Source organism: Trachymyrmex cornetzi, unplaced genomic scaffold, assembly GCF_001594075.2.
Source record: "Trachymyrmex cornetzi isolate Tcor2-1 unplaced genomic scaffold, Tcor1.1 scaffold511, whole genome shotgun sequence".
Taxonomy (NCBI): Eukaryota; Metazoa; Arthropoda; class Insecta; order Hymenoptera; family Formicidae; genus Trachymyrmex; species Trachymyrmex cornetzi.
In genome coordinates, this window is record NW_017299820.1 from 414,904 (window position 1) to 436,232 (window position 21,329).

Genomic DNA, 21,329 nt, shown 5'->3' on the forward strand with positions numbered 1-21,329 from the left:
TAAATGTTGAACGAACTTCGCTTAGAATGTACAAAGAGAAATGTGACAATCTATGAAAGTAGACAGAGTCCTAAAATAATCAATTTATAATAATTACTAGTGAGCTAAAATTTATATTAACAGAGGTGGAAGTCGAGAGACAGACAGAAACAATTGAAATTTCTATAATTCTATAGACTGTTACATTTTTCTTTGTACATTGTGAAGAAACTTCTTTCAACATTTATAGACGACATATATGCACTTTATATATGCACTTTATACAAGATAATTTCTATACAAGAATTTTTCAAGCATTGATTTGAGGCTAAATGTATTAAAAGTTATTTTAGTTACCTACTCCCTCCCTCTCTCTCTCTCTCTCTCTCTCTCTCTCTCTCTCTCTCTCTCTGAGGATGATTCAGTGTGAACCGAAATGTTTGAGACTTTTATATTGTATTCGAATTTGTCAATACATTAATTTTAATAGTGCATTAACATATCCTTCTTAACACATTTATATGTTTGTTACTTTTAAAAAAAATTGTAAACTAATAAGTTATTTCTTCTATTCGTTACATTATAATTAATTACTAAAATAACAATTCGCTGCTGAAAAATAAAAAGAAGAAAAAATAAGAAATATTAACAATAGCAAAATGGCGCACGCTACATCGATTTTACGAGTTCATACAGCAAATATTTCAATGTAATCTAAATACTTAAATTGAGTATATAGAGTGTGAGTGTTAAAATATTCTTCAAATGTTCGAAATCAAAAGTTTGCATGCATCGATATTGCTGGAACACCCAGTATTCCTGAGGACTTAGAATTGTCAAAGGCTACGGAAAAGTCGTTGCGTCCTCACTATTGTCGCGTATCCTCGTCTGTGGATACTAAGGATGCTATCGTGGTAGCGTATATCTTGCGGCCGATGTCCTTTCGATTCTGCACGAGTTTTCCCCGTACCCCACCGCATGAGAAAAGGAGGGTTTTTACTGAATGCTTGTCAGGAGCAGAAGACATCTTTTGTAGCGAGCTAGTGGTCCGGAGAAAATTGTGTGTTGTACTCTTCGATATCTCGCGAATGAAGGCGCCCTTCGTTCCTTTCTTCGTCCGAACTAAACTCTCATGCTTTCTCGGTTTTCTTCTCAAGACATTTCTTTTTTTAAATAATATCGTTATCACTAATGCTATCTTTAATATCATAAAAATATCTATATTTTAAGTAAATCTTTCAATATTTAAAAGTACATCTTTGTATAATAAGAATATATATAATAAAAATTAATTGTCAGTTTATTATTTTATTATTACGCTTATTAAATTCATAATAAAAGTACACATAATTTAATTATATATAAATATAAGAATTATCCAATTATCTTTACAAATGTTTTAGTAAATATTTTACATGTATATTGTTAATTTCTATCAAGTTTGAAATTTTAAATAAAATATAAAATTATAATTAATTTCAGTATTTAAATTATTTATTTTAAATGTAATGGTATTTTAAACATAATTACTATCATAAATTTTATAATCAGACAATATTGATTTAAATATTTCTTTCATATTAAATATTTAGGATATATAATTTGTACCTATAGGGGAGAGTGGGCATGAAAAAGCCTTTTTTTTAAGATATGAAAAAAAATTTAATCTGGTATTAAACAAATATAATCACTTTCTAAATTAAGTACACTAAATTATCTATAAGATCCATTTTCAACAGAAAAATAATATTTAATCATTAACTGAAATTAATCACCATTTTTTATAAACTAAAATTTAGCTCTTTCAAAACAACATGGTTTTGAAAAAGCTACAACCTGTTTTGAAAGAGCCGAACTGTAACAGAAGGTCGCTTTCTTTTCTTTGATTTATCTTTGGTATTGTTTGACGACATTTTGTTGAATTAGATCTGAAAAGAGTGAAATCGGCAATGCTTCACTATAACCTAACCTAACAGCATAACCTATGAACTTACCAACTGTAAGAAATGCCCCCTTATAATACAGAATTACTCTTGAAAATCTATTTACCTACAATAAGTATTCACAGGGATGTTTCTCGAAGAAGGAGATAGTGTACATCTGAAGACAATTTTATATTGTGCGCTGACAGAATCACATTTCTGCGTGTATAATGAAAGAACTGGTTCTTTCATATAGCTCTCAATACCGGCTTTTTCATAAAATTATGTGTAAAACAGCTAATCACAGAATCTCATAAACTAAAATAAACAAAAAAATGTGTAACTATACGTTCTTAGTTACGTTAATGTATAACAGCATTCGATAAAAAAATACTTTTTCCAAAAGCTAATCGCAAATAAATGAAAAACACTTGGAAATTTAACTCAAGAAACGTACTTTTTGTAGCGACAATTTTGCATTTCTCATTACGGCGACGCCGTTTTGACGATGACTATCAAATGTAGGTATATGGACGACGTAGTTTTAGCATTGTTATCAAATAAATATTTAAAAATTTTTTGAAACATTCAGTTTGTTGAAATACAAAATGGCTCTTTCAAAACATGTCTCTTTCATGCCCACTCTCCCCTAAAGTATATTTTTCATTATAATTTAAGAGTTAATAAAATTAAATAAGCTACTTTGATTCAATAAGAAAACTTTCTAAAAATGTCTATAATAAAATTGTTCTACTAAAACAAAAAAGAAATAAGTCTATCAACGCCGTTTCTTCTACGCATCATCGATACAATCGGTGCTCATAAATGTAAATGTGCGAAAAAGCACCATGCTGCCAATTTTTTTTTTGAAAGTTGAGTGTCTGGTTTAATATTGCCAAACGAGAGAGAATGGGTGGTATCTCGAGAAGGGTGGGAAATAAAAATACGGCGGGTAGAAATGTTGAACGTGTCCGTTACGATAATAACTGCGATTAGAACTGCAATGGCATATGGATGGCGCGATTTTAATGCGGTTCTCAGATTCATGAAGCCTCCATATGTATATTGGTAGGGTTTGAGATGAAGTTGTCAGTCTAGTACCTTCGTAAAGGCGATGAATTTTAATAATGGATTTTTTTATGCGCATATGTCGAGTGTGAAAGCGCGCCATTATTATTTTCGCAACGCGTGTTGGCCGGATAATGATGCTTACACGAGGACCATGGTAAAATTTTTATTCACGATATGGTTTTATTCTTTTCTTTTTCTTGTCAAATTCGTGGCTTATACATTTTTGTCGCAGAAGTAATGCATGGTTAGCCGCCATCTTTGTGCAGCGCTCTTAACATCTGAAATTATGATTCAATATGATAGATTAAAAAAATGTGTTACAATAATTATAAAAAAATTACAATTTATTATTATTATTATTATTATTATTATTATTATAAGCAAGTAAGTACTAATTTTAAATCGAATTATTTTTATCATGCAACATTGCTATTTAAGGGCATTCTAGTCTAAAACTTTAAAAAATTAATTTTTTAAAATTTTCTATAATATTTAGAATCACAGAACTAAGTTCCTAAAAGAAGTTATAAATATTCATCAAAATAACAAAGATATACGTATTTTTATGTTGTAGTGCACAGATCTTTTAATATATTCTGTTAACACGTTCAATAGCTGTTACGAATAATTTAAAAAAAAATGAAAAATATGAGCGTTTTGAATTAAAAGAGAGCTTGTTGTATGGTCCCGATATAGCAGATTAAAGATAAACTTTAATTTTTATATTGCACAATTCAAATAATTGTAGATATTTAAAACTTTAAACACATTTTCCGAAACCATATTTCGAAACCACATAAATCAATTGACATGATTTCGCAGAAACTATTGAAATTATCGACTTCAAATATATAAAATGCATGCCTGTTTATTGCATGATGACTTAGGATTGTTGCAATATTTACAAATTAATTATTTTTTTATACGTAAATAAGTAAATTCAAAAATTTTATAAAAACATCGATGTTTATTTTTTAAAACCCGCCATTTTAACAATTCGCAATATTTTTCATTTATCCTAATTCAAACTAACTACATTTATAATAATTAACAACCCTTTCGAATTTTTTCACCCGATTAAATTAGAAGACTGCAATCGTGTTAACTACATGTTTTGCTTTATATATTTTGTTTTTACGTAACGTAAAAATTAATGTATGTTTTCCCTGGAAAAACGGCTACGGCTGTCACGACCAAAAAAGTCGCCCATCAATACATTTTTTGGTTATAAGAATTATAGTACGATTATGATAAGATTAACATATATTAATGGTTATGGCTGTAAAGATATGTTCATCTTACGATTATCACAAACAAATGTATTGATGGGCGAAAATTATCATTATTTCCGGTTGTGGCAACCGTAACATTTTTTCTGTGCAGCCATTTCAAATTTTGTAAATTTACACAAAAATGTATGGGTAAGTAAATGTATAAATACGTAGAAGAATATATGCAATTGTTTTCTTCAAGAAAATTCTCAAAAGTAAGCCACATTTTCGCACTTTGAACTAGAGTACTATCTTGGACCGTATAAAGTGATATAAATTGTTTGTTCATAAACATTTAGAGATAGCGATAAAATTTTTCTAATTTAGTTTTTAATTTTGTTCTCCAACGTGGCAAAAAGGTTTATGTTTTTAAATAAAATCATGTGTTTTTCTTAAATATTTTCTTAAATCAATCCTTGTTATCATTCTATAATATAAGAGTAAGATAAAGTTATTGAAAAGTGAAGTGTTTAATGTTTTATCACTTTATAATATTATTTAAACTTCTAAGAAAATACCGAAAATTCCAAATTTTCAAAAAAATTAAATAAATAAAAATTTGAAAATTTCCCATTTATAAGTTAAAACCTCGCCAAAATCTTTTTTCTAAATAAATTAAGTGACAAGTAAATTCAATACTGATAATATCCAATAAGTAATATCCAAACAATACCATTCATATTTGTCTTTTTTTATCTTGTTTTTTAAAAGTAAACTATTTTTTGTTTTACATTATTTATAAACTACAATATAATAGATATCTACTTCGCCATTTTGTCATTAAAATTTCAATGCAGATCACTAAATAATTTATAACTTTATAACCTTCGTCGTTTCGCTGTATTTTTAAAAGGTTTACATTACACTTATACTTGAATGGACCCCTCCGAAAACATTTTTTTACTAATGGCTCCGATCTGGCAACCCTTCAGTAGCGACTCTTTCAATCTAGGCAGCCCTAACTTAACCACCCCCTTTACGCTTCCCTTATATGCGCACGTATAATTGAACATGAGTATGTGAAGCAATCCCTCCTCTTTTCATACGTATATCAAAGACGAAAACCTGCAATACGGTGAACGTTCGCCTCCGGAAGAGAAAGAAAGATGGAGGACAGTGGAACGCCTACAGGAGACATGATTTATCCAGTACAAATATTTCATGAGTGACAATCCTGAAAGTTGTTTTGTCGTGTGTATATACATTTATATACATCGTGTCTATATACTTAATTACATTAACGAGCAGTGTTACATAATCTTATTTTCCTCTAATAGTAATTTTACCAATTTAAAAAATAATAAGTAAAAATATCTATGAAGAGATGGAAAAGCAACAAAGTTTGTAAACACTAAAACTAAATATTACAAATATCTTTTTTTGGATTAAATAATTTTACAACACTTTTTTATACAACGTAAAATTGTTTTTTAAGCTAAAATTGTCTCTTAAGCTTTGTAAATGTGACCTTTCTATCTCTAACGACACTTATTAAAATAATATAAAACTAAATGTACTTTTGTGCGCATAATTATTTTAAATTAGTAATTTTATATATTTTTTTTTTTCTTTTACTTTATCGCGTTTCTAAATTATCATATTTCACGTACATTGCTAATTAAATTTCTATGCACTATGTGTAATTTTCGGTATAAAAATTCTTTTCTATAAAATTTATATTAAACTGAGCTATCTTGTCATCTCTTCATAATATATTTGATACATCGAAATATGACGCAATTTTAACTTTGACAACAGAAGATTCTGTTAAAATTGGAATTTATGTTCACATATGTGTAAATTAAATTGAATAAATATAGTAGTATTTTTCAATATTCTATTTTTACTTCTATAACTTTTAACAGAAATATAAATTAATATTTATGTATTTTAATTGTTTCGTAATTATTAACAAATATAGGTACCTTAGTCGATACATAGACACTATAAGTATTATTATTTTCATACCTATATTTTTATGTATTACATATATTCTTAATTTATAATATATTATTCTTTGTGCTCAAAGCTAGTGTATATAGAAGATAATTTTTTCATGCAATACTTACAATTAGTATACTTATTATGATATATTTATTTCTTAGATATAATTATACACACTATGAAAAAGGAGAACGTGTGTGATGCAACTTTTTAAATAGTTTCAAAATAATTAAAATAATATTAAGATTATAATAAAATCTGATACCACATGTTTGAAAAATCTTTATAGGTAAAACCTGATAAAGCCGAAAATTGTAGAATAAGAGTTGCTTGCAATGGTTTCATGCAAATGGTTCACGTCGCGACATCCTCAATGTTGCCGAAGTCACCGTTCACCATGGACGAAGAATTCCCTGTAAGTCGGCTCGTTAGCTCGTTATTTAAAAGCGATTTACGTGTACCCGCCCAGCCTCGTACATAGTTTCGAATCCTTGAGTAATCGCGGCCCTCGCTATTTGACATTTAAATCCGATAATCACGTTTTCCAGCTGTGTGCAGGGTGGCCTCGCCTTCGCAAGACGAGGCGTATAACAAACCAAAAGCCGTCATATATAGTAATCCATATTTTCTCTTTCATATTTCTTCCAATAAGCGCTAAAAGATCTTTATATGAAGGGCTTCTTTCATTTCTCATCGCAAAAAATCAAATTCAGAATATCATATTATGAGAACGCCATTTTATTTTAAGACTTAATGTAATAAAACATTACGTTTTTTATTTATTTTTAAATTTTTCTTAAAAGATATAAAGTTTATTCTGCAATATGTATGTGAATTTATACTGGATAATCAGACAAAATTTAATTTTAAGTACAATACTAATTAATTTTTTTAACTTTTGAAATGTATAACATTATTTTAACATGCGACATAATATTTTGTAAATAAAGTTTAGTCTCTTGTATTTAAATATTGATTGAAATATTTTTTATAAGCATTTCATATGACTCTACTGTTATAACAATCTCGAGTCAAAATTATTACAAAAATGCACCCATTGATTTAAATATCTTAATCCTTGGAAATAAAACCCTGAATCATGCATATACAAAATCACATACCTATTACGTTATTGCTTACACAAAATCGCTTCTTAGGCAATTAAGATTGGGCGATCTTTAATTTTTTGCCATTTACAATTATAATTTTTTCAAAAATATTACAATTATAATTCTTTGAAAAATATTCCAAAAATATTACAATTATATATATATATATATATATATATAATTCTATCAAATATCTCAAAAATATTATGTATATATATTAGATTATACAGTCAGAATAGCACTAAAGACAGTAGGACAATTCTCAAAAATCATAATCGGAAGACGCTTCTCGCGGATTCTTGCCACCCCTGCCGGTACTCTACCGCCCCACTCTGCACTTTTTTGCATTAATTAAAAGCTCCTGCCTTCTCCAGTGGCACAGCCATCTTGGCAGCAGGCACGCCCCTTCTCTTTTGTTTTCGGACTTTTTTAATGATTTCTCAGCATGCAGCCTCAGGACGCAGCCTGCCTCTTTCTCTCTGTCTCTTTCCTTCTTTCAGTTCCTCTTATCTCTTTCTTTTTCTTCTTATTTCTCTCTTTCTCTCCTTCATCGTTTTATATTTCTTTATCCTTCCTTACTACCCTTCTACTTCTTTGCTACCAATACGTTCTTCGTCGAAATTTACGTGGTTACCATCTCCGCCTCTCGTGCCCTCATTAGCATCCGCGTTTGAGCGCGAGCGGATGCACACCACGCGTAGAAATGTGCAACGCGCGTAAATGCATGCATGAAGAGATCAAGAGGGGTACCGCTGTAATACCAATTCGCATAAAGTGCGCCTGTGATAAATGAAGATAGACGTAAGTCATGAGACATACGAAAAACGAAGAACGTGTGATTGAGCAGAAATGTAGAAAAAGAGAAGAGAAAGAAAGAATAAACGAAGACCAAACAGAGAAAAACGGATTTAAATGAGAGAAATAGAGGACAAAAAGGGAAGACGAGAGAAGAGAAGAGATATGTGAGGATCATGCTCTTTGAAATAATGTACGATTGAGCCCTTTGGCAGGCTCTGCCATTTCCTGCGTTTAGTTTTTTATTAGCAGTGCGTGACATCACATTATACAATATACACAACGTTAATATATTTCTATCTTGTTTTTTCTCTTCTCTTTTTTTATTTTCTTTCCATACCTGGATAAATTACGAGAATATCACCCGCACCGATCGACACGCCCAATACAAGGATGTCATTGGTATATTTGATTTTATTTTAATATATTTTTTTTCTTTTATATGTATTTTTATTCTCAATTTATTGCGCACATCGCGCTGCTATATTATAGGCAATTACCTTTTCACACTTCGTGCTTTATCTTGACATTTATGCCTGAGGATGACAAGAAAATACGATATAAATAGCGATATAAATTGCATAAACAAATATAAAAAATTATGCGAATAATATGAATTAAAGAAAAGAGTCGAAAATTTTTTAGAAGAAAAGAATGAGTGATTGGATATCGATTGGAAAAGCGGCCGGTTAGTTTCTACAGACGTTAAAACGCGTTTTGGCGTATTTCAAAAACTTTTGGCACAACGCAAGCGCGTTGCTGAATAAAGCGACGCGATAGTAAAAAGGCGAACGAGACATCTGCTCTCGACAATGTTTGGACATGTCGTCGACGACACGCAACTTTTGTCCATTGGGATTTCAATATGGGTGCCTCCACTCAAACTCTGGAAAGCATAATGGAATATGTCATAAATATGAAAATCTGAAACGTTCTGTGTATTGGAGAAAGGTGTGATTCTGCTGAGAAATATTAGAAAATTTGCGGTACGCTTAACACATGACAAATTTAAGTCTTAATGATGTTTTACAATATTAAATTATCTAAATGTAATTAAGATTATATAGAAAATATTCAGGTATATTTTCTCAGTTCTTTAATGCGGAAACTCTTTGACATAATAATTCTTGATAAATATATTTTATATAGTAAATTCCATAAAAATATTCATTACAAATAATCACATTTTACACAATATTTAACGATATATAATATTTGTCATATTATATAAGCTTCCTCGAACAAAATTACAATTATTTTATGAAAACTTGATATAATAAATCAGATTTGTCAAAATTTATAATTTTTTATTTTTTATTATTATTTAGAAACTATGTATTTATTAAATAATTCGAAATTGTTAAAACGTCTTAATTTTACAAACATTTCCACAATTTTTATAATTAAATTATGTTTTATATTCTTGATAAACTTTTACAATTAAATTATATTTTATATTCTTGATAAACACTTGTCATAGTATATTGATATATAAAAAATCAAATAAATATAATCATTTATTATCTAATACAAATATTCTCTATCGATATATATTCAAAAATTTGTATTTATTTTCTTTTATTTAATAATCGAAATATATAACTGTCTGTAAAAAACGTGCATAATTTTCTTTAATATATTTAAACGTTATTAATTCTAGAAAAATAATATTATACATACTTTTTGACATGCTATGATTAATTTTTATTTATAAAATATGAGTAAAATATTTAGAATTAAAAATAATAAGTATTTTATATATAATTATTCGAAAAAGCTTAAAGCTTTATAAACATACTATGCTAGACATCACTACACTTCTAGTTTTTAACTTAATTTTCTCTATGCTATACATTTTTAGTTGTACGTGTGTATGTGCAAACGTGTATTGTTAAAATAAAATAATGAATTAACTGCACAAGTATCTATACACATATATGTGTATAACATTAAAATCTGACTACATATAAGATTAAAATCAAAATTTCATATATATTCTTGTGGATAGTTATAGATTTCAATGTTAGCTTTGTGTTAAATACATTACAGCATTGTGATGATTAAGCAAAATACATTATATATATAAATCTTATTTTTTAAAAAAGAAAACAATATAATTCAAAGAATAAATTTTGGAATCTTCGTTATGCCGACGGCATTCGTCAGCCGTCGGCACGTGACGCGCATCGTTTATCTTTGTTTTCTCTCTATTTATAAATTATATAGTCAATACGCAAACATAATATTTAATAGCGAACGTTTGTTTGTTTTCGCGTCGAAGAAAATAGTAGAATAAATCTATAATATGAGATGTTGTAAATGCATGTCATATAATGCCTTTTTCAATTTTCAATATTCTTCTTACTTGCATTAAATAATTCTTTTAATTTTTTTTAGTTTTTTCTTATTGCCATTTTTTGAATTGTTAAGTATAATATAGAAATAATAATCCTACTAACTTATAATATGGATCATCAAATCTAATTTCTGTAATTAAGCAATTCAACATATCCCATATTTTTCTATTGGTACGATCTTACTCTATCACTACATGAAGAATTTATTGCCAAATATTTACTTATTAAATAATAAACAAGGTTTAAAGGCTTATCTCAATGAAACTTGAAGACATCCAAATTCTAAAATCTTTTTTTACAACTAACTACAGGCATGATCTAATAATAAATTTTCCACTAAATAGTTTTCAATCCAAGAACAATAAATTCATGGTGGAACCAATAGGTAGCGAAATAATTTATACAAATTTATGATAATATATAATTTTTAAATTAATTAATGTAGGTATATAATGGAACGTAACTGCAGAACTTTTTAATATTAGTAAAATTTACTGAGAATCATTATGCATTATAGTTTAATAAATACGTAATTTCCTATTCAATATAGAGTTCAAAACAATTATATGTAATGTGTAATAAATGTCTTCACCGAAATTCTTAAATAAGTTGTAAAAGTTGATATTTCATAAGAAAAGATTCTAGTAAATTCTTTAAAGTAGCACTGATATTTTTTCTGGTGGCATGGAACGATAAAATTGATAAAATCCAATTTTCCAATTTTCTTATCGACATGTTGCACTGCAGTGAGAAAACGTGATTTTGTTGTGGATTTATGTCGTCGGAATTTGCGATCAGTTTCGATATTCAGAAACGCAATTTATGTAAAATTGCGTTCCTACTCTACGATTCATAATTTATCGCATTATTATGAAATTCGAAAAATTTTCTTATAGACATATTTATTCTCATTTTGTTTCTCTTTCCGCTACTACACTTTTATTTACATAAACTGGAACTATATTTTGTAGTAAAGCATAGCATCTGCATGGCAGAGATAATGAAATCTCGCGCATACTATAATAACAGTTTTCAGTATGCAAAAATATTTTTGTTTAATATTGTACACTTTAATATAGACTTATATATTATATATAATATTTCTTACTATTTTAAGACCATAAATAATGTATTGCTTAAAATTTGAAATTAAAGCTTTAAATTATGTATATTTGTCATATCTTGTTTTCTTTTCCTAAGATTTGTTCCAGTTGTAAAATAAAGCAAACTACTTTTTAAGTAGATATTAAAAGATAAAAAAATGTTCAAAACGATTGCCATTAAAAGAATTATTAAAAGAATAAAGTTTTTTAACATTTTTATTCACGAATTGATCACATGGAATTGTTATATTTAACATTACATTGTCACACGTTTAATACTTGTAAAAACTAGCTATTTAAAAAAAACTTATTGTAATAAATTTCCAACAAAAAATAAATTTATTCCGCTATATATAAGTATGTTCGCGAACTAACAGAAATTTGAATCCTTGTTTTGTCGTTGATTACGTGGCAAACATACCTTTTACCTGACTCAGGCATTTCTCTCTTCTGTCGATCAATTTACATGCAGTGCAGTATAAAGATGCGCGCGTTTTATAAATAATTCAATAAAAATGCAGCTCGACTAAAGCTTCCACAATATACAAGCTAATTTGTTGAAGAATTAAGTTTTGAAATATGAGTTGTAGCCAGGTTACATTCTAGCTTTAAGAGCTGGACGCCTCTAGAAAAATTGTCATCTTTTCATGTTTGCTCCTTTTTGATCGGCCCGTTCACCATTCACTTTCATCCAAGATATTTGACCCGTCGTATTTGTGAAATATTTTGAAATCTTAAATTCTTCTACTATTCGGCGCAACATTGACGGTAACATGTTTCTTTAGGCGATCCTTCAAGCATCAATTGATGAGCTCGTCGTCGTCAGTGACATTTTGTGGATCAGATGTTTCATCACATAATGACAGCTGAGCATTTGTACACTCTTTACGAACCTTAAAAGATATAATGCATTATAAGAGGATATCCTCTTGATTACAGTATATCCTGTATGACGATACCCATCAAGTTTGTAACACCGTTTTAAATTAAATTAAAAAGAAATCAATTAAGAAAAAATACTAAAGATTTACTATAGCTACAATTACGAATGTTACAAAATACCAATCATCAGTAAAAAGTCATTTTAATCGTACTTTATGGGCGTATATTTTTGTTAATTAAAATAACTTATTTTCCTTGCCGTTTTATCGTATATATTTTGAACATAGCTCCAAATCTTTCCGCATGTTTGAGAGGATCGCATAGTTGCTCGAATAAACGTGCATTCTTTAAGAACAATGTGCTTACGCTACTCGCGCAATACAGAAAGAAAAAAATTACTTAAATGCCACGTTTGATCATGCTTGCAAAGTAGAAGTATCGCAAGTTATTCACGCATACTACATGACTAACAATGACTACTATCTGTATTTATTAAATTCATGAAATGGCTATCACAACTATTCACCACGGATATCATAATGTGTGTGTTACAATATTTCTCATTCTCTCACACATACATTTCCGTATAACTTGCTTTTTTCGCACGTCTTTCTCTTTCCTATTCTCGACCTACGCTTCCTTCGAGCACATCAGAAGTTTCAAGCGAGGAAAACAACAGACTCGTTGTTACACCTCGTTTCTCTGCTTCCTGGGAGTGTTTACCTCGTCACTACCTGAGAAGCAGATTGGAAGTGCAAAGCAAATTGCGAACGCGAGTCGAAAAGTGTGTTTGCGTCCGTAGGATGCTCGTTGGATTCGCTGCTGAGTTCCAAGCAGCGGAGTGCCGTCATTTGCGAGCTCTATGAGTTACAAGCTTATTTCGTATCGTACACGGGCGATGGTAATTACTATCGCAAAAACAAAAAAAATTTATGTTATTATTTTTAATCGCGAATGTACTTGTCGCAAGTCGCAATGCGACTTGCAAGTCAAATGTTTAGACATAACATCATCATGATGAAGAACATACTCATCTAAGTGACACAAATTCGACTTCCAAGACCTTACTTTCTTAAAATGTTATTTGGACGTTTAAGTGAACGTTTTTTAATGTTTATGTTATTTTCTATCCACCTTGATATTTCCATCTTCATTAACTAATTTGTATTGAATAACTTATTTATAGCATTTATTTTTATTGACATTAGTGTTGCTCTCTAGAGAGTAGATTTCAAAAATTTATTAACCCTTACCGTACTAATATGGGTAACTAGTGACCGAGCGATTCCTGTTCGTGCAAGTTTCTTTGAGTCTTTCGGTAATTATAAATTATACTACATTTTATTTATTTTCCAAAATAAAGAGTCAATATTTATTCTAGAAAGTTGAAAGTATGTTGGTGAATTTTTAGAAATTTTTTGAATTATTATATATATATATATATATATAATTAGTTACGTGTTGTAATTTTGAGATAAAAATATATTGTGTTATAGTCTTAATATAATCGTTACTTGCATTATTTTCATTAATAAAATTTAAAAATTAATGTTAATTGATTTAATACGTTACGAAACAAATATAAAATTCACTTATTTACCCATAATTAATTTCCGTTGCATTAAAATTAGTTCTAATAAGAATCAAATAATTCTTCATCGTTAAGAATCAATTCGAATTGTAATTACCTAGTCATCACATTGTCATTAATAGTGTCTGCATCGGAATTTCCTTAAATCATGTTGATTCTTAATAACATGAATTATATTGATAGATCCTTTCGTGTATTCATTCCCTTTTCTCTCATCTCTTCTTTTTCCATCTTCTTTCTTTGCTCCTCTTTCTTTTTTTCTTTCTCATACATATCGTGTACATATCTTCTCATACAGTTTGTCTTCGTGTCTCAATCATCGACAATCAACACACTGAAGATAAAAATAGCATAAAAGGATGGATTTGGAGAAACGAAGATGGTTGCTGGATGGTGACGATGGAAAGGCTGGGAAATACGAAAAAATGTATGTGTCGGGCTATTTCAGCGGTTCGTGGAAGAGCTTGTTCGATTCTCAGTGTCTGGAAATAATTAGAAGCCGAGGTGGCCCGGGTGTTGCCACGGCAACCGCCAATCACAGGGCAAAGAAAAATTTTTCCCTTTATAACGCGCATTTTTCTGTGCTCGTCTTCGCATGGGCAGAAACGCGCGGGGCTTACAACGGCGTTTGCGTGGGTTGGTACGAGGTTCGACAACGACGAAGGCGACGAGTACAAGTATGACAATGAAAGCAAGGAAGAAGCTGAATGGCAAAGTGATGGGCGGAGGTGGAGATAATGTATTCAGCGGCACGAGTGAAATACAGATATACAGACACTAAGTTACACAGCGGAATACCAAGGCATCTCGATTGCACGTTACAGCTTCTACATGTGTTCATCTTCATAATTCGTCGATGGCAACGCAATCATAAATGACGAAAGCGATCTTTCTAGAAAGAAGTCTCGATAGTAATTCCGCATCTTAAATAACAAGAAATTGGATGACAAGAAATAATTTAAAAATTAGTTACTTGTTAACTAAATTGCATTAGACAATTTAATTCTACATCCCTTATGTAACTGCAATTACGAATGTGTGTGACTATTATAAATAAAATTATATATAACTTACATGAATGTATTATCGTCTATTATCTATTTTTATTAGCTATTTAAATTCCACTTTTATCATGCGCAATTGTCTTTAAATATAACTTACTGTTAGTGTATATACACAGATAATTATAATGACGTTGCAATTTTTTATAATTACTCATAACTAATTAAACGCTAAGGTTGTGCTAAAGTTGATAAAGTCACTTCGTAAAGTAACTTGTCATCATTGTACCTACGTCATTTACTGAAAAAGTAATTTGTTACTTGTAACACATCGACGCGTTATTTTATTCGTTACAAGTAACGAGTAAAAATAACTTGTTACAAATACCAAAGCACTTTTTTTCAGTAACGACTTTTTCAATCCATTACAAATAACGATTGACTTTTCCAATTTTGGTGTTACCATTAATCTCTATAAAGAAATCGCAACGTCAATACTAACTCGTTATTATAACAAAATAACGATAAAAAGTAACGGCGTTACAAGTATAACGCGTACTTCCATTCTCTGCATTCACACACACACAACTTATGTCACATTTTTAAAAATATTAAAAAATTGTTCTTATACAGCTTATACTTGAAAAAAATATAAATTACAAATTATTTATTGAATGATGGATGAAGCAAATAGCCAAATAAATTTTTATTGCAAGTGTTTTACATAAAGTCTTGATTGATCTACTATTATATCATATTTTTATTAATAATATTTCTTGACAATCTTGACATATAAAAACAAACATGTATATGGTATGCTACTTGTCACTGCAAATGAATTAACAGAATCATTGCAAAGCACTGCAGCAATGCACCGAGTAGCAACAGCCATCTCATTAGAATCGAGATGTCAGTTATTATTTTGTTTGTATGATGAGACATTGTATGTTAGAAAGTTTCCTTTGACGTACCGCTTGCACTCGTAATATCAACTTTTTCATTTGATGTAAAAGGAAATGTCTTAGACGCTCTATACTATTTTTTACTTTTAAATATGGTGTTATTTCTTGCATGAATGTAAACGCTTTGCAAAAGATAACATTGAGGTATTATTCTACATTTCAACAAAATTTATTATTGCTAATATAAACGTTGTATTAATGTTGTTAATTTTATATTTACATGATAATCTTTTCAAAATTATTTTTTAGCAAATAATACATTGAGCTGCAATATTACATAAGAGATTATGTCGATAATTATAAATTTATTACAATCGTCACAATTTATTTCAATTTTGTAAGTATAAATGTTTCAGACAAACACTTTTTAATCTTTATCTTTAACAAATAAATCATATACAGGACATTTAAAATAACAAATACACACTGTTAAAAATGTTATGAAATTTAATATATTTTTAAGTTACACAAGTAAAATTTTCAAATTTAATTTAATGATATTACATCAATATATCTGAAAAGTATATTTGTGTACATGTACACGGAGAGAACGATTTTGTTGAAGCAATCAGTTTGAGTGTCCTACACTGAAAGAAAAGATTAGCTGCAGCAGCAAATTAAATGGTAAAATATGGCATAGCATTTTTAATTGCCTGCAGCCAATTTTTGGTTGCAGCAACAAATTTTTGGTTGCGTTAGCCTATTCGCAATGTCAGTATAGGATTTCAATAGGCTAATATAATCAAAAATTAGGTACAACCAATTAAAAGTTCTATGCCATATTCAGCCAATCTTTTCTTTCAGTGTAGGTACTTGAAAATTTTGACAATCTAACAAAATTATATTCAGATCTAGCTAAATTTTTGGATACTTCGATAAAATCGTTCTCTCTCTATACATGAAAATTAGTACTTCTCATAAAATTTTATGTATTTTCATAAAGTTTAATACATGTAAACATTAAATTTGAGTAATTTAGTACTTGAGTAACTTAAGTAACTTGAGTAACTTTATTTTCATTGACAATATTAAATGTCTTTATATTATTATATTTGCTTAAAATTTGCTTCCGTTACTTATACATATAAAATTTGCAGTAATTTTAAATAAATAAAATTAATAACATTAAAAGCAAAATAAAACTTAATAATAATAATTAACAAATTATATATTAACATTTTATAAATTATATAAGTATTTTGTTTCAGATAGGTTACTACGGCGGAATAAAAGCTCGTTAATATAGTTTTATTTTCATGCCAATAGAGGAAAGTCGCCGATACTGACATAGGTCTCCTAAAGTGACACCCCCTTATTTTTCGGGAACTAACTATTGCACTTTATTAATACTAATAAAATCATGATCTGTTTAGCTAATTAAAGAAGCACAAACTCATAATTCGTAGGTTTGTGGCTTGTTTCTATATCATATCAGCTAAAAACAAATTCTACAAATGCGAAAATAAAATTCTTACGATTTTCTTTTGCAAATTGTGAGGTTTAAATAATAGTGACTATATTATTGATAATATTACATCATTTTAAATACTTGTAGTTTTTGAAATAAGTTTTATTTATATTATTTTTTCTCTTAGTCTTTTTATAATACGATTTTTAATTTAAAATTTGGGTGCAGCCTAAACCGACATACCTGTCCGTAAAACAAATCATGAGCTAACTTAATCTTTATAATGTTGCTTTATAGTGTCAAATAAGTCTATTGGAGCTGAAGGCAATCGTACATATATATGGAACAACTCTAGAAAAACTATCGCGTTACATAGTTGCATCTTGCAGAACAGCATAAAGTAAATATGCATATAATTCAATAAAAATGTTTTATAACGAAATAAAATGATTCTGAAAAATCTTATACATTCACTTATAGGTACTTTATACAGATAATTCCTGTAAAAGAAAAAGAATAGGAATACGTAGCATTACTGCCTACTGTGTCAGTTTTGAAGCCCATTTTGTCAAACGCTCATTTTTGCATAACTTACGAAAAACTTATAATAATTATTGCAAAATTGCAAACAGTATTATAAAAATTACTTATACTATCTGATAGAAGACACTTTTTACTTTGTATTTATATTTTTGAAGTCGTATTTTTACTTTTTGTTTAAGAAATATTATCTAAAAACAAAGTGGTATGTCAGTATCGGTGACCTTCCTATATATTTTTCTCAATTACACGTAATTTATTTAAATATTTAAAAACAAAAAATTATCATTTCCTCCCACTAAATTATATTTCTCATAACATCATACGAATACCAATTACTCATTTACATTTCCAGGCATGATCATCGCGACATTAAACAAATTTTTATTAATGTCAGCTTATTATGAGTCAAAACACGATTAAAATGTTAATAAACTTACATATAAATTACTAAGATAAAATACAAAGATACGAGAGAAGCTTTTTTATTTTAAAAGATAAATATTTTTTTTAATGTTTCTATAGCATATTAGTTTAACGAAATATAATAATGTAAGAAAATATTAAGTATTATACATATTTACATATATAGCTCATATAATAGAAACGTTCTAAAGTAATATGCTAAATAATCAAATTTAATCATGATACTTTCTTATAGACACTTGACAAATGTTGTCGTTTTTTTAACAATGAGAGACTCACACCTCTGGTAAAGTGTGGATTGAATGGTTCTTATTTTAATTAAATTTAGTGAACGCTAAAAAATTGTTTTGAACTGAACTGAAAGCTGTACCTGTTCTAATTAACTTATTCAAAGGATATCCAAAGCCGGATATGTAATGTCAGCGTTGTTAGACATCTAAATGGGAGTCTTGAGATACATGACAGGTCACACAACGATCCTGTATTATATCAGAACATTCAACACGTCGTCGATTGTTTTATTGAATGATATCTATGGCGTGTATGATATATCTACATATAATGCATGTGGATTTATCAAGATTTACTCATAAAAATAAAATTCTTTGGATTAATCCTTAACTCGACAAATATTAGACAAATATTAGATACAAAGCCGATATTAGAAGAATAATCATTTAATTTATAGAATTTTTAGTTAACTCACATTTTTAAAATAATGGGAATATAAGCATACGCATTTTTATTAACGATTTCTACAAGGACATAATTATAACTCTTTAATCATAAATTGAAACGTTGCAATATAACAAGTGTTATACAATTTAATATTTATAGCATTTTCTATATATGTATTGGATATATCTATTTATCTCTTGAGAAATTGACGTATTGTTATTTTACGTAATACATTGCAAATAATCAAATTGTTTTCTAACATTATAACAATTAAACCATTATAAGTGAAACCGCGTTTCAAATTATGTTGTTTTCCAAATAAAATCGTGCAATGACTCAAAATTAGAATAAAAACTATTAATATAATAGTCAAATCTATTATATTAATAGTTTTTATTCTAATTTTGAGTCATTGCACGATTTTATTTGGGAAACAACATAATTCTTTCCAGAATGAAATCTGCGATCAATACTTTCATTGAAGCTTTATTCGTGCATAATCCTTCCGCATTGATCGTCGATTGACATAATCTCGATACGGACTATGAATACAGGAGTAAAGATCCTTTGATGTCTCGGGTTTCTCGCGGTCAAAATTTCTTCCGGTGATCGCGAGTCGTGCACAAAATGTCGTGTAACATGATACGTATCCCTTCTACTCACGTGGGAAGAAATCGGCCAAAGTACGTATGTGTTCATAATAGAAATTCAGAAACTACCGATGAAAAGGATATGTTTCAAAACATGTCAGCTTCAATATTGACGCTAACCATCGATCTGATTCACGTTCAACAACCATGATATTCCACTTCCGAGCTTTTAAAACAGGCGATACGTCGCGATTTCTTATTCAAATAGTATTTTTATATAAGCCACAAATAATAATAATTATTATGTTAGACAAATTTGTAGATAAACTCTCTATTTATAAAATATTATAAGAATCTAAAATATATTAGAGGAAGGTCATCGATACCGACATACCACTTTGTTTTTAAATATTTCTTAAACAAAAGGTAAAAATACAACTTCAAAAACATAAATACTAAGTAAAAAGTGTCTTCTATCAGATAGTATAAGCAATTTTTATAATACTGTTTGCAATTTTGCAATAATTAAGTTTTTCGTAAGTTATGCAAAAATGACCGTCTGACAAAATGGGCTCCAAAACTGACATAGTAGGCAATAATGCCAACATTCCTATTCTATAAATAAAGATATATTCTATTCTGTAAAGAAAACTAATTTATGAAACTATAAACATTTAAAATGACATAATATTATCAATAATACAGTCACTATTATTTTAATTACGCAATTTGCAAAAGAACACCGTAAGAATTTTCTTCTCAGATTCATATAGAATTGATTTTAACTGATTTGATATAGAAATAAGCCACAAATATATGAATTATGAGTTTGTACTTTTTTAATTAGCTAAACAGATCATGATTTTATTAGTATTAATAAAGTGCAATAGTTAGTTTCTGAGAAATAAGGGGGTGTCACTTTAAGAGATCTATGTCAATATCGGCGATTTTCCTCCATAAAAATCAGCTTTTTTAAATGTCACTTTAATTTCATGATTCTTTACATATATTTAATCCATCAATTAATTACTAAGATTGATCAATTATTTCGGAATCAATTAATGATCATGCTGCGATCCATGTCGCTTTGTTCCGGATACATATACAATTGTATTCGCATTATACATCATTAATGCGCGCACTTGTAACTAATAAAAGCTTTCAGTCAACTTGTGAATATTTCAATATTTACTAGTATGTGATTTACATTTAGAAACATGTATGTTGTGTATATTATATTCTTCTACCTTTAAATTTCTAAATATGTAAATATGTCTTTGTACAAATATACAGTGACTGAATGAACTTGCCTCTTAGTTTTTGAACGGTATAGCTACGTTTTCGAAGCGCGCTGAGGGTAATGCATAATATTTTTAATTGGATTTCTCTTACTTTCTCTATCGCAGTGCATGTACCTACTCTTCTTGCAATTGATGAGGAAAAATGCTCAAAGCTTCGCAAAAGCACTACCTTTCGCTCTACCTCGCTCTAACAGAGCTTGCAATTATTTTCTCGCTTCTCGCAAAATGTTGTAGTGTAAAATTCGCGCCCATTCCCAATGACGAATCCCGCTGCTTCTTTTCAACATTTCTCTTTTAACATGCCATCTTCCATACGCATAATTCCCGGGTAACATTAGAAAAAAAAACATGGAAATATTAATGATTATCTGTAAACAAAACGCGATTTGAGAAAGATAT